The sequence below is a fragment of the Pocillopora verrucosa genome, chromosome 11 (assembly GCF_036669915.1).
Source record: "Pocillopora verrucosa isolate sample1 chromosome 11, ASM3666991v2, whole genome shotgun sequence".
NCBI lineage: Eukaryota > Metazoa > Cnidaria > Anthozoa > Scleractinia > Pocilloporidae > Pocillopora > Pocillopora verrucosa.
In genome coordinates, this window is record NC_089322.1 from 9,034,893 (window position 1) to 9,050,892 (window position 16,000).

The 16,000-nt window shown below is 38.1% G+C and overlaps 1 pseudogene; it reads right to left on the reverse strand.

The window, feature by feature from the left end:
• Positions 1 to 9,475: 9,475 nt before the first annotated feature.
• On the reverse strand, positions 9,476 to 15,316 carry LOC136284136 (uncharacterized; annotated as a pseudogene).
• Between the last annotated feature and the right edge of the window lie 684 nt (positions 15,317 to 16,000).

Genomic DNA, 16,000 nt, shown 5'->3' on the forward strand with positions numbered 1-16,000 from the left:
CTGGTTGCCGCGTGAACTTTAATATATCCTCTCGGAATGTTACTCTAGTACACGATGGCGTACTGGAATATACAGCTGGCGGCAGGGCTCCCGCTTTTTCTTTAGTTGATTCACTTCTTACCGTCCTTGACAGGTCGATACCTGTCAACCAATTCCTTCATGGCTGCCTCAATGTTGGGGTCAACGTTATCAGCTGGAGGAGGTTTCATCAAATCTACGTCCCGTAACTCCACACTGGATTTAGGCACTGGATAATAAGACTTCTCAAGTGTGAAGTACTTCGCGCCCCACTTCGTTGTTCTCTTTAAAGATTCCTTTGAAATTGTTCCAAAGTCTTGAGCATACTGAAGAGCGGTGAAAGTCTCGTTTCGTGAAGTGGGAGACTGCATGAGGGTTCTCCACCTAAGTTGTTAGTAGCGTACGCAGGTCAATGTCACCAAGATAGTCCTCGTTTAGATTCTTAACGTTATCTCGTAGCTGTTCCATACCTCTTTCGAGAAGTACCAATGACTCCTGTGTTTGCTGGAAACAGTTCCCTCAGGGCCGTTTATTGTTGCCGTTTCTTTCATTTTATAGTGCTGCCTTACTTCAGCGACTGTGTTTTTAATATAAGCATTTACAGATGAAACATTGCACACAGCATCTTGAAGAGATAATTAGACCGCGTCGATCGCATATGCACCAATTCCAAAACTATCATAGAGACATTCGAGGTTGTGAAGAAAGGACACTTTGCCAGTAAGCCCCGAAGTTAGTTTGATTGTTTCAGCAGCTATATCGGAAACAAAAAAAATTTTCTACAAGGAACAGATTGCATGAAATTGTGTACATGAGCAGCTTTCTTCAGTTCCATCAACGGTTTCTTCATGGCCAGTACCCAACAAGGTCTCACCTGTTGCACTTAAAGGATTAAAGGTCTTAACCTTTTGATCTTTGTTGTCGGTGAAAACAATGTTGCCCTCATAACCATAAAGCCTCCTGATTTCCTTAAAAGAATCTGAAGAATTCCGCAAGAGTCGCTCAATCGAGGTTACAACCATATAACCCTCCAACCATTTAACTATACAACCATATAACCCTCCAGCTGCGCTAGTTGCAGCCAAGTATGCTGATTGCCGCAGAACATTAAGAGATTCAACACTTGTCACGTCATTGGAGTAGTTTATCTGTCTCAGCCTACTACCGATGATAGCCACTCCATTGTACTCTAACTCCAGCTGCATTATGCTTCTCTGCTCATCATCTGCACACAAGAGGATATCCTTACTTGCCATACAGATGGTTTGATTTATTTAAAGGTGGGTTAATCTGGACAATTTTTTTATTCAGCTCTCGACTTGTGCAGCCAAAGATCTCAGATGTGTCGTCAACCGCTTCTGTAGAACTGGACCTTTACCCTCAAGTGACAATCTGAAACGACCAAGTTGCGAGAGCAAATCAGGTCGCGATTTTAGGCGTCCGGGTTTGAAAATTACTTCGCCTTTCAATTCAATGAAACGGATTGCTGAGGAGCCTCTCTCTGCAGCGAAGACTACGCCATTGGTAAAGCATAGGTCCCGCGCATCCTTGAATACTTCCCTTCGAACATTTACATCGACTGGTCGGTGTAAAAGCAGTTCTACGAGACTATCGAGAGTCGAAATCGTAGTCTAACGCCAGCACTTTGCCTTGGGGCCCAATTTCAAGTGCAATTGGTCTTTTGCAAACACTACTTTGGTTGGATTTCCAGAAGCGGTACTTTTCAGGAACTATTGTGTGAATTACCAAACGTATCCCCTTGAGTACATCCAGTACTGAGGGTCTAGTAAGGCGGATTATCGGTTCTAAGGACAAGAGCATTTCAGCTTTGGCTCACTGTTCGCGAGTGATTTTCTTGATTTTCTTGCAGAATTTAAAAAAGCAGATAAAATTTGAAAATCCTTAAAAAAAACTTGGTCTCCTTTCAAACACTAAACAGTATTTTTTTTCAAGAACAGTAAACATTAAAAAAATGGCCAATTTAACAGTAAACACTAAAAAATATGGGCAAATAACACTAAACACTAAACCCCATTCAGATCCTATGAGCAGGGCTGGCTCTTAAAAAAGAACCGTTTAACTCAATTTTATCTCTTTTCTATTCGTCGCTTTCGCTGTCTGTTTGAGTCTGTTTCGAACTCGTTGTTTATGAAGTCTTCATCGCCATTTTCTTCTCTATTGCCACTTTAATTAATTCAATTCTGTCTCTTCTCTATTCTTCGCTTTCGCTCTCTATTAAAGTCTGTTGCGAACTAGTTGTGTATGAAGTCATCATCGCTGTTTTCTTCCCTATAACCACTTCTTTCTCACACTGCCTCGCCTTCGGGTCTCATCGAGAGTATTCTAAATGCCACAGGTCTTTAATGACTCCATGATCAACTCTGCTGGAATTTTCGAAACTCCGATGCGAATGTAAGCAGCTCCGCTGAAAAGCAGATGCACAGTAACGTGAGACTTGAGTGCATGAAGTACCCTTAACATAAATGAGCAGATGAGAGTCCAAGACAACTTTCATTCGAAAGTCAGATCAATTTCGGTATCTTGACAACTGGGATCCATATCAGTCTCTGGGCAACTGCCCACCTACCCCTCCCCTAACTTAACAACGGTCAAGGTTAATATTGGGTTAGGGGAAGGGTAGGTAACCAAAGGCTCCTTGGCGCTACCTCATGCATAGGGTTTCAACATTCAAACGTACCCTATAGATGACTCGTTGATAAATGACTTTAAAAGCGTCATCTGCAGCACTTAAAAGAAACGATGCAAAAACGCGTGATTCGTGAAATTGTAAACCAGCCTAAGGCGTGATTTGCCTCTTCAATAACCTTGAAACTTAAGATCTCCCTGAACCTTGGTTCTTAGGTAAAGAGATTTGAAGACTTCTCCTTTAAATACGTCACGCGTTGGCCTGTGTGACGCGTGAATTTTTTGTGTCTACTGCTTTTGAAAGCATTGAACATTACAGTCGTTGAAAAAGTCGAGCGCGTAAGTAAACAATAGAATCACTCTGTAAACAATCAGTCTCATGCCTAAACAATTGAAAAAAAGAACCGCTTTGCGAATTCGGGAATTTTCGCTTGCAATCAAAAATGTTCCAACCGATCTTCGTTCCCGTTGGGTTAGCACATAAGTCGCTGAGGAATGCCAGGTATAGCGCGTCCCTGCGGCCAGTTTCAAGTCGGATTTTCCGTTTTTTTCCGATCGAATTAGCTCTTTTGGAGCTCAAAATGAAAGGGAACAATGTTACAGACTACTCTGCGTAAAAAGAAAAAAATTGATATCAAAGTCTTTAAAGCCACAGAATAAGCTTTCGAGTTAAACGACAATTCGATTCACCGAAGTGATGCGAATTATGGCTTGAAGGGAAAATTGGAGTTTCGGACTTCGTGTGAGGCTTAGTGAAAATTTGACGAATCCAAGGCCCGCTAAATATTATATTTAAATAATGAAATGTCGGAGAGGTTTTATTTTTTTTATTATTATTTTTTTTTAATAGAAGAGTTTGTGAAAGCGTACAACTTTCAGAATTTTCAACATGATACTACGCAACTTCTGGCTGTGAGGTCAAGTACATAATGATCTAGGCGTGGTGAAATCTACAGCGTGGGTTTCTTACCCTGTAGAAGTTCGTTTTTCGCTTTTAACGGCAAATCATAAAACTGTTTTTGAAATCTCCAATACCACATTTTAAAGATCACTTCATGGAGTATACATAATGGTGATGCTTTCTATGACCAGCTCAATTATTGCGGTTAACGGGCGTCTTGTGAACGATAGGTTTTCCAGACTCAATTGCTTAGCCAGCGGTGTATGAAATACAAGAAGAACCAACTTAAGCAACAGTAAAGTACAACGATAACAAGGCAGGTAAATGAAAGGCGAACAAAGAAAAGATAACAAGGACATACGTAACAGTTAGGATACTTGTATAAAACGACATACAGATACTCTCTAGAAAAATTTGACCAATTGGCGCGAAGCTTATTCGATCTACAAATGTTGCGTGGAGATGGAAATTAGGAAACCGCTGAAAGACTTTTCAACAGGATCCATTTTGAATCCTGGTCAATTCTAGTTACAGGGGGGGTAGGGAGAATTCGAGAAAGTTCTGGGAACCCAAAACGCAGTCGAGGGTTTTCATGACTTTCTTTAGCGTCTCACGGCTCCCCAACTCCAATTAGCTGAGGCTATGTAAACACGGAAAAGCCCTCTGATGTTCAAATATCATGTATTTCTTCCTATTTCTGATAAAAAAAATATATTTCCACAAATGATATATCCAAGGACTCGCCTGGTCGGCTGTTATGGGAAAATCTCAACCGGCATAGCTGTTTCGGCTTCGCTGCTTGCTGATTAACATCATTCTGGTTAATAAGAAGTTAACTGGTTATGCCTTTATTTTTATTCCCTTTTTTTGTTTTGTATTTAATGTTATACAGTTTTTCTCGTCGGAAACGTTACCACCTTTACTGACGTCAACGTAGGCTCCTGTACTTTCAAGGAGTACTTCTGCAGAAATCGTAAATGCCAGACTTCTTTTCATAAAGCATTTCAGAAAGACCCAAACGCAGATTGTAGGTAAGTGGGTTTAAAGAGCGGCGTTTCCTAAAGATGTTTGCATGCCGAATACCAAACAGCTTTTGTAAGAAATCTGTGGAGCTCAGAGTAGCATTTTTTCCAGGTCTGATTTATTTCTGTAGTTTATTATATCCGTTCGCTTAACTCTTCTCTATCCTCAGCCATTCTGATTTCTTTTTGTGAGATTTTGTCTTTTTTATATTCTCCTTTTTTTTTAACCTCTCTGTTTTCTTTTCTTTCTTTCTCTCTTTCTCTATTCTTCCTTTCTCTCTTTCTTTCTCTCTTTCTTTCTTTCTTTCTTTCTTTCTTTTCTTTCTCTCTTTCTTTCTCTCTTTCTTTCTTTCTTTCTTTCTCTCTTTCTTTCTCTCTTTCTTTCTTTCTCTCTTTCTTTCTCTCTTTCTCTCTTTCTTTCTCTCTTTCTTTCTCTCTTTCTTTCTTTCTTTCTCTCTTTCTTTCTTTCTCTCTTTCTTTCTCTCTTTCTCTCTTTCTTTCTCTCTTTCTTTCTCTCTTTCTTTCTTTCTTTCTTTCTCTCTTTCTTTCTTTCTCTCTTTCTCTCTTTCTTTCTCTCTTTCTTTCTCTCTTTCTCTCTCTTTCTTTCTTTCTTTCTTCTTTCTTTCTCTCTTTCTTTCTTTCTTTCTCTCTTTCTTTCTTTCTTTCTTTCTTTCTCTCTCCTTCTCTTTCTTCTTTCTTTCTCTCTTTCTTTCTTTCTTTCTTTCTTCTTTCTTTCTTTCTTCTTTCTTTCTCTCTTTCTTTCTTCTTTCTTTCTTTCTCTCTTTCTTTCTTTCTTTCTTTCTTTCTTTCTTCTTTCTTTCTTCTTTCTTTCTCTCTTTCTTTCTTTCTTTCTTTCTTTCTTTCTTTCTTTCTTCTTTCTTTCTCTCTTTCTTTCTTTCTTTCTTTCTTCCTTTCTCTCTTTCTTTCTTCTTTCTTTCTTTCTTTCTTTCTCTCTTTCTTTCTTTCTTTCTTTCTTTCTTCTTTCTTTCTTTCTTTCTTTCTTCTTTCTTTCTTTCTCTCTTTCTTTCTTTCTTCTTTCTTTCTTTCTTTCTTTCTCTCTTTCTTTCTTTCTTCTTTCTTTCTTTCTTTCTTTCTTCTTTCTTTCTTTCTCTCTTTCTTTCGTTCTTTCTTTCTTTCTTTCTTTCTTTCTTTCTTCTTTCTTTCTTTCTTTCTTTCTTCTTTCTTTCTTTCTCTCTTTCTTTCGTTCTTTCTTTCTTTCTTTCTTTCTTTCTTTCTTCTTTCTTTCTTTCTTTCTTTCTTCTTTCTTTCTTTCTCTCTTTCTTTCGTTCTTTCTTTCTTTCTTTCTTTCTTTCTTTCTTTCTTTCTTCTTTCTTTCTTTCTTCTTTCTTTCTTTCTTTCTTTCTTCTTTCTTTCTTTCTTTCTTTCTTTCGTTCTTTCTTTCTTTCTTTCTTTCTTTCTTCTTTCTTTCTTTCGTTCTTTCTTTCTTTCTTTCTTTCTTTCTTCTTTCTTTCTTTCTTTCTTTCTTCTTTCTTTCTTTCTCTCTTTCTTTCGTTCTTTCTTTCTTTCTTTCTTTCTTTCTTTCTTCTTTCTTTCTTTCTTTCTTTCTTCTTTCTTTCTTTCTCTCTTTCTTTCGTTCTTTCTTTCTTTCTTTCTTTCTTTCTTTCTTTCTTTCTTTCTTTCTTCTTTCTTTCTTTCTTCTTCTTTCTTTCTTTCTTCTTTCTTTCTTTCTTTCTTTCTTCTTTCTTTCTTTCTCTCTTTCTTTCGTTCTTTCTTTCTTTCTTTCTTTCTTTCTTTCTTCTTTCTTTCTTTCTTTCTTTCTTCTTTCTTTCTTTCTTACTTTCTTTCTTTCTTCTTTCTTTCTTTCTTTCTTTCTTCTTTCTTTCTTTCTTTCTTTCTTCTTTCTTTCTTTCTCTCTTTCTTTCTTTCTTTCTTTCTTCTTTCTTTCTTTCTTTCTTCTTTCTTTCTTTCTTTCTTTCTCTCTTTCTTTCTTTCTTTCTTTCTTTCTTTCTTCTTTCTTTCTTTCTTTCTTTCTTTCTTTCTTTCTTTCTCTCTTTCTTTCTTTCTTTCTTTCTTTCTCTCTTTCTTTCTTTCTTTCTTTCTTTCTCTCTTTCTTTCTTTCTTTCTTCTTTCTTTCTTTCTTTCTTTCTCTCTTTCTTTCTTTCTCTCTTTCTTTCTCTCTTTCTTTCTCTCTTTCTCTCTCTTTCTTTCTTTCTTTCTTCTTTCTTTCTTTCTTTCTTTCTTTCTTTCTTTCTTTCTTTCTTTCTTTCTCTCTTTCTTTCTTTCTTTCTTTCTTTCTTCTTTCTTTCTTTCTCTCTTTCTTTCTTTCTCTCTTTCTTTCTCTCTTTCTTTCTCTCTTTCTTTCTCTCTTTCTCTCTCTTTCTTTCTTTCTTTCTTTCTTTCTTCTTTCTTTCTTTCTTTCTTCTTTCTTTCTTCTTTCTTTCTTTCTCTTTCTTTCTTTCTTTCTCTCTTTCTTTCTCTCTTTCTTTCTTTCCTTCTTTCTTTCTTTCTCTCTTTCTTTCTTTCTTTCTTTCCTTCTTTCTTTCCTTTTCTTTGGAATTGAAGACACTTTTCCGTGCCGCAAAAAATACATCATACCCTCGCGGCTCGACTCTTGGCCATCATAGTTTTTGTCTTATCCCTACAGCGCGGAGGTCAGCAAATTTAAAAATTGTATGGTTGACGTGATGAAGTTTTGTATGAAAGACCTCTTGAACGAAAGCCAAATCAAAGTGATCGTTAAAGCCAGCGTGAAGAAAGATCAACTTTGTGACGGAGGTTATTATGCGGAATCCCCCACTACGCCACCAGGCAGTACCATTTGCTCCGAATCATATAACAATGGTGTACAAAATTGCATGCGATCCTTTCAACAAAAATATATCAAGGACAGATCAGATCCCGCTCTTTGCCCGTAAGTTGAATGAATATGCATTTATATCTTTGATTGGAAGTGAAGTGAAATGAGATGAAGGGGAAAGCGGAAGGAGGGGGGAGAGGGGGGTGAAGGGGGATGGGGTTAATGTAACCCGGTGCCAGTTTTTGTTTGCTATCCTTGCTTGAAACATATGCGATTAATGTTGAGCCCAACTTCACACCAACCAGGCAAAAGACAGAATACCTTTCAAATTGGGTAAATACACAGCTTTTTTACACAAGTTAAATGTCGCATCACAACGTTATCTTCAATATAATCCCGTTCTTCCTCTCTTCCAATCCCTTCATTGTCATCATTGGATTCTATTGCTTTTCATCCAATTAAGATTCGAGTCCGTCATGGTAAACACTTATTTCTTTCCTCCCTTCTCCCGCCGAATTTCCTTCGATTTCTCTGACAGTTCACCTGTATTCTTTCCTATTCCTGAGTGGGTGGGATAAGGGTGAGAATTCAGTATATTCCAATGACAACTTACAATGACCAACCGAGGGCTGGACATTTTCCGCTCTTTAAAGAAGCCAGCGCGCCTAACAGTATGCCACCACTTTACTCTTTAGAGAGCTTTCACTTTTTCAAGTAATCTTCCTGAACAATTTATTTATCAGAGGATATGCTGAAACAAAGAAGTGTTTAAAGGACCTGATCGATTCTGCCTGCAACTACCCAGCCGAAACCAAAAAAATGTTGGACTTTACGTCTTATGGTGTCTACAATCCTTTCTGCGCGGACAATCGGGACCCTGGGGCCACCAAAAATGATCAGTGCTATGGCGTGCTGGATGATGACAATGCAGCCGCTGGAACCAAGCCAAGCGTATTCCAGACGCTGATGCTTACTATCTTTCTGTTTTTGTTCCTCTTTAAAGCTTAAAAGACCTAAGCATCTTGTTTATCTTAATTTACAGAAGAGTTTCTAGTCTTATGGGTTTAGTTTGAACAAAATACAAAAAAAAAGCAGCAACAACAGCAACAACAGTGAAGTAGAATTTTTAACATGATCACAGAAGTGCAGTTCATTTTAGAATCTGAGTTAGCAACAGTTGTAAAAGTTAAGTTTTAGAAGTAACGAACTCCTGGTTTCAGTAAAATGTTTGCTTTCATGTTTTGTTATCCTTCATTTTTTTCAAATAATAAATCATCATTTATCGACGGGCTTCTTGCCAAACAAATATCAGAGGGTGTATTTTGGGATTACTTGAGTTAAATTTGGCAACTTTTGTTAAAGGCTTCTTTAATTTGATTAAAGATCTTTTAGTGAGAATTATATTTCTGTGTACAAGTGAACTTTTTTCTCTGTTTTCTTTGACAGAGGACAGATCCGATCTAGAGTTTTTCTTGTGCTTTACAGGTCCATTTTGTTTTCCTTTCCTTTATCCACTGACTTGTGACTATGGCTGTTCTTCCCTCTCCTCTCCAGAATTTTCCATAATATTTATCCAGCGCAAGTGATCGCACCAAAAAACACGAATCCAACAGCTATGATAGCCATAGTAAGGCGTTTTATTTAACCGTCAAACGTGAAAGCTACCCCCGCTGAAAGGGAAAGCTGAAATTTACAGCTTAGCAACTCAACAACGATTCGCCTTAGAAGTAACACAACTATTGTCCAGAGACGGACAACAGAGCTAGTTAAGCGCTAAAACGTTTTCTGAAATAATGGCTAAATGTGTACAGTTAATCGTTGAATCATTTTATTTTTTAATTATCGAACTAGAGGCTCGCAGTGTGAGCTGTAAAAGCAAACTGAAACACTCCGCGTAATCAAGGGAAGGAGGTCTATACTGATAGATGATACGACCGAGTTCGAAGAGCGTTTGCTCGAAACTGGAGTTCATACCCTTTTTCCGTTATGTAATCCACAATTTTGAATTGTTAGCTAGGCTGATTAACAATGGACTCTCCGTCTGACTCCCGTTATTTTCTCCCCGTTTCCCGTGTGCTGTTTCTCTTCTCCTTTTCTCGTTTGCGGTTCCTGTTTCCAGTTCTCCATTCTCTATTTTCTGTTCTCCTTTCTCCGTTCTCTGTTCTCCGTTCTCCGTTCTCCGTCCTCCGTCCTCCGTCCTCCGTCCTCCGTCCTCCGTCCTCCGTCCTCCGTCCTCCGTTCTCCGTTCTCCATTCTCCGTTCTCCATTCTGCTTCCTCCGTCCTCCGTTTTCCGTTCCACGTCCTCCATTCTCCGTTCTCCGTCCTCCGTCCTCAGTCCTCCGTTCTCCGTTCTCCTTTCTCCTTTCTCCGTTCTCCGTTTTCCATTCTCCGTTCTTCATTTTCCGTTCTCCGTTTTCCGTTTTCCGTTTTCCGTTTTCCGTTCTCCGTTCTCCGTTCTCCGTTCTCTGTTCTCCCGTAGACTGTTCATAAGTCACCTTACATAAAAAATAATCTATCCAAGCGTTGCTTAGCTAAATTTGGCCTTTTGCCTATTGTCCATAAGCGACGAAGCGTACACTAGTTGGTTTTATTAGTCGATAATATTGCGCAAGAATTATCGTGTGTGCTATTGTTTCGTTTCATCGCAGATCTTCCCGAATTTTTTTAAAGCGGGCGCTTCAAAATACTGTAGCTTACTAAAGGCCGTTTGCACTTGGATTTCTGCCAAAGGCACTTGCATGCCAAAATTTTGCTGAAAATTGTAAAATCAATAAAACGTCACGTCATTGCAAACTTTCCCGGCAACTTTTCCCAGTTCAGGATCTAAACATCTACAGAGTTTAGCCGCTCGATTTGTGGTCGCATGGGCTGGAGGGCAATTTAGAAATAATTTGTCCGAAAAAAATTACAAAAATTGCGAAAATTCTTGTGAAATTAAGCAATTACTAATTTATCACATAAAGGGCAAAATTTTTGAGGGAATTGCATTCGCGCACGATGTCTGCGCGATGTGGCTCTTTCAATGCTTCCAAAAATGTCAAAACAAACGTAACTGACCAAGTGATTCAATGAACAATTTATTTTAAAAATTCAGTTGAAAACTTTACATGGTTTCAATCGTAGTTAAACTGTAATCCATAAATCGTTGCCGCAAACAGCAAACAAGCTCAATCAAAATCAGCATTAAGTAATCATGCCCTCTTGATTACCAAAAGTGCCCTCGTACTGTACGATACGTTAATTATTCTCAATTTGATTGACATTTATATGGGATTTCGTTTATTTATACATAACTAAATAAACCTGTATGTATCACGTGTTTTATCGTCCCATATATGGCATTGTTCCTCTACCTCTACCTCTGAACGATGCCTTGATTCAAGTCTGGATAATTACCGCTAAAGATGGAACAATAAACTGCGCTCATTGTTTGGGATGCAAGGCAGGCCTCACCGAATCATGCTCGCGCATAGCTAGTGTGCTATTTTACCTTGAGGCTTGGACAAAGGTCAATGGAAGGCTTTCTTGTACGCAAATTAAGTCCCCTTGGATACTTTCCAGTTTTGCAAACAAGGTGGAATACTCTCGTGTCCGAAATATTAACTTTAAATCCGCTAAAAGAAATGAAAGCTGACCTTGACGAAACGATAGAGAACCTCAAGGAGGGAATAAAGGTCGAAGTCTTTACTGAAAGCCCCGTTCAGAAACCGGAAGTGCCAGTGCCGACGCAAGCGGAAATGGCAAACTTTTACCTTGACCTCAGCAAATGCAAAACAAAGCCTGTATTGCTGAGCTTGATGTCCTTTGTTACATAGCCGAAAACTCCCAACTGTAATGGATTTGTTTGTTGAGAAGAACTTAAAAATGCCCTACAGTGAGCTGATAAAAATTTGTCAAAGCATCAACATTCAAATGACCAACCAACAGATTGATCAGGTGCAAAAAGACACTAATGCACAGTCAAGTGGCACAAACGTTTTTAAGCATAGCGCAGGCAGGATTGGTGCCTCACATAGTAAGGCTGCAGCTCACTCAGACCAAGCATTGTCATCACAGTCACTGATACAACGGATTTGTTACCCTGAACTGCACAAAGTAAATACTAAGGCTGTGCTTCATGGGTGCCAGCATGAAGCCTCTGCAATCTGTGCTTTTGAGGAATCTTTAGAAGAACTTTTTGAGTCATCAAATGTGGTCTCTTTGTTAATTAAGAGCATCCTTGGTTGCATGCTACCCCAGATTTTCTTATGTTCATGTGATTGCTGTGGGAAAGGTTGTGGAGAGATTAAGTATTCCCTCTGTTTAGAGAACAGTGATTTTAATTCTCTTGTTTTAAAGCCCTCCACTCGTCTAATTAAAAAAGAACAGTGCTGGGGAATTCATACTGCTCATTACACATGAATATTATTACCAGGTTCAGCAACAACTATTTTCAACTAAGTTGAACTATTGTTACTTTGTTGTTTGCGCTGTTTTCTCAAATGAACTTACGCAACTATCACAAAGATTTCTTCCATACAGAGACCACTGGAGTAAAGTTGTACCAAATTTTGGAGGATTTGTGTTTTGCCTGAGGTACTTGCTCGATGGTACACAAGAAGAGAGAGTCTTGTAGAGGATGGGTTCCACTGGCTAATGCAGTGTGCTATTGTAGAAAGGAAACTGACGAGGATACTGTCAAGTGTTGTAATCCGAGTTGTGCTATAGGGCAATTCCTCTTGTCTTGTTTGGGTATCAACACTTTTCCCAAGACCTGGTATTGCCCCAGATGTAGAGCTTTACCAGAATTTAAGAAAAGAGGCTCTAAACAACACTCGGCAAATTCCAAGCCAAAACTCACATATGTCTCAAAACACACCAAGCAAACAGTCACACAAACTTCAACAAACACGAGGCCAAACCTCACACATGTCACCACAAACACCAATCAAACAGTCACACATGTCACATCACACTCTAAGCAAACAGTCACACATAACACAATACACACCAAGCAAACAACCACACACATCTCAACCAACACCAGGCCAACAGTCACACATGTCACAACAAACACCAACAAAACAGTTACTAATCCCACAGTCAGTTCTGGCACTGAAGAAGTAACAATTCTGTAAACCGTCTTTACAAACACGCCTCCTCGTGACAAGCATGAGACAGAAGGAAGACTACGACATCATGAATATGGCCTTATTGCTTCCCCAAGTGGATGGTTGGACTGTGTAATCATACACGAGGCGCACATGATACTGAGGAGAATCAATAAAGGCATACAAGGAATTCAGAGGCCTACTCTTGGCTGAGTTCGACAATTTAGTATTATGACTGGACCATTTTTTCAAATAGTCCACATTAATAACAATCACTGGGTATGTCTTAGTAACATAAATAATCCTCCTGGTTATGTTGATGTCTATGATAGCCTTTCACCCCCTGTGACTCAAGAGTTGGGGGAACTAGCTTTTGATTTGACCGGACCAGCCTTTCAGGGAATTCATTGTGTTCCAGTGCAACATCAAGCAAATGGTTCTGACTGTGGTGTGTTTTCAATAGCGTTTGCGACAAGTTTGGTTTATGGACAAAATCCTGCAAGTGTAACATTCATTATTAGTCAGATGCGTCCACATTTACTGCACTGTCTAAGAAGAGTACTAGTAGTCATGACTCCTTTCCCTACCACTTCAACTTCTATCGCAGAAAAATGTCATGATTAGACGAAAAAAATCATGTGGCATGGTTGGGATATGATCATCGCATAGCCAAAGTTGTTTGACAAAAATACTAACTTTTTTAGGACATGGACTGTACAGTAAAATCCTTTGCAATCATACAGAGTATGTCTTATCAGACTTAAATAACAAAAAAATATCAGAATACAAGTAAATGTTAAGTACCATGTCATTCTCTTTAATAAAAATATGTTATTTCATCAGGAACCTCTGTCATCTCCTACTCATTAGTGTCTTGTAGTGACAATAATACCAATACAAATAATTTATTTATCAAGGGTGAAATACCTTATTACTGGTGGCCCAGTAGTTTACATAATGGCCCTCAACTAAAACAAAAAAACACAAAAACAAAAATCATACTGATCCTACTAATTATTACACTTTCAAACAAATTAATAAAATTCATTATAAAAACCAAAAAGTCCTGCTAATCTTAAAATGTTCTTGTGAAGAGTTTTCTTTGATAAAATTATTCTGTTGCATTTTTCTGAAATTTGAGTGGGAAATTATCTTTCTGTATGTGCCACCTAGATTATTCCATAGACAACATGCACTTGAGTGGAAATTCCTGAGCCCTGAGTTTCTTTTACATGATGGTGTCAAATTGCAGATCTAGTTTAATAACCATGTGTAGACCTAACATCTTTAAAATATGAGGTGAAATATTTAGGACACTGACCCTGGCTAACTCTGTGTAGCATAAAAAGTTTTCTAACAATACTAATAATAATAATGTTAATAATAATAACCTCTTAAAACAAGGTAAGGATTTAAGCATTGCAGCTTGTGGGGTCATGTGCAAATAGATAAAATGAATAGATAGTTGCATAGTTCCAAAATAAGGCTGAAAAATCTACTTAAATGTTTAAACGTAAAATAAAATATCTACAATGTCAGTTCCTATCTGATTAATGTTCAAATTTATGATTAATAATTTTACTTAACTAATAAAATTACTTAGCTAGAAACCTCTTAAAAGGAGCAGCTATCTTCTGTGATATAAATTAGTAAAGTCAATGTTCCTGACCAAGGTTCATGTGAGATAGTCAATCATCCTGGAAAATTTTCACACTGTTCACCTTACGACACTCGATAATAACAGTAACGAGAATGATCTTTAAATACCCTGATATTTTAATCCAAAGGTACAATACCACTGAAAAGGTTTGTCAAAGCTGCACGAACTATAATAATTCTGTCAATCATTGGAATTTGAGCCTCATGGAAACCATTAGGGTAACACTGTAAGAAATCAATGGGTAAAATTCCAGAAAGAATGTAGTACTTTCCCCTCAGTAAGCCAATGATCCTTTCCACATGTATTTGAACGTTTGCGATTCCACGGGTCCGCTCAACATCTACAGGGTCTAGCTGGTCTTTTCCTTTAATGAATGCTGGTATAGCAAGCTCAGCTCTGTGGTACATAAGGCTTTCCCGAATAGTAAAGCCACGGTCTGCCATCACCTAATCTCCAGGTACTAGCTGTTCTAGAATGCCACACCTCTCAGTTAAATACTTATCTGAGGTCCTTCCTCCTCAAGCGTCAGAGACGAATAAAATACTCCCTTGTGGAGTTATTCCAACCAAAATTTTGACCGTATTTTGATTCCTATAGATGGAGAAAGTTTGTGCCCGGGCCATTAGATTTGAAGGTTTAGAGATAAACATCTCAAAACAGTCGATAATTACTGTAGTTTTGTTGCCAAAAACAGCCTGGAAACATTGAGGCATGGTTCTCCACAAATCCTCACGTTCTGGCCACCTTATTAAAGGTGCTAAACGTGCAGAAAGAACAACCATCTAAGCCGAAAATATTCTCGAAACAGTTGATAGAGAAATTCCAAAGCGGTAGGCAAGATCCTGCATTGGCATGTTTAACTTAAGTTTCATCAGCGTGAGAATAAATTCTTGAAACTTGGATAAAGTTAGAGACTTCCTAATGACAAATGTCGAAACATTCGTGCACACCGTTTGTAGCACGTCATAGGCAGGCAATCCAATGTAAAACCGAACCTTGTCACTGTCATGGGCAAAATAAACTTCATCGAATGGCTGTTTCACAGCTGGGGTGTGAGGCTTTGTTTATATTTTTTTTTCATCGACGGTCAAGTTTTCTTTAGTAGATTATGTATAATGTTCGTCGCCACTTAGCATCGAGGTTGCATGTCTACCAAACTCGCTCAGTTGTATATGTCGTTCACAAAGTTGGCTAAGTAACTTTCGTTGATCTACTGGCATTTCGAGATTATATTTTTCTGTCTTTTCGGTCAGTGATTTCTAGGAAACGAGTCTTAATGTGGCATGTCAAGGCAATCATCTCTTGAAACACTAGAGTGATCGCAAATTGAAGCAAAAATTTCCCCCTTTAGTAATTTCTAAGAAACAAGTCTTAAAATTGCATGTCCGGACAACCTAGTTGCACGTTTTTACTTTAATTCAGCCGTTTATTTAAATTTAAAAAGCCACTTACACATAAAAAAACGAGTGTTTTGATGCCAATGTCTTGGATTTACCATTGTAGGTGAAATTAACTGAATTCAGAGGCAATTTTGTAAGTCATAGAGTGTTTTTTCCCAAGAATCATAAAGCGTCATGTCTTTCCACAAAGCACGCGCGATAGCCCTTTGTATGACGACTGCTAAGACAATTCCTAGAAACATATAACGCAATTTTCCTTTAATAGCTCCCCTAAAAATAAGCAGAATGTTTTTAATGTTCTTCATCCTAGAGCGTGGAGGTTAAACGAGTAAAAAATTGTCTCTGAAAAATCATTTCTCAAGCTCATGTTTTCAATCCCGTTTATTTAATCCAGCATGCAATTTATCAGCTTCGAAAAAAAGTGTTTTAATGACACTGTCTTGAATCTACGAGCTGTAGGTAAAATTAACTGAAGTAAAGGTACCTTTGGAAAGCAAAAAGTAT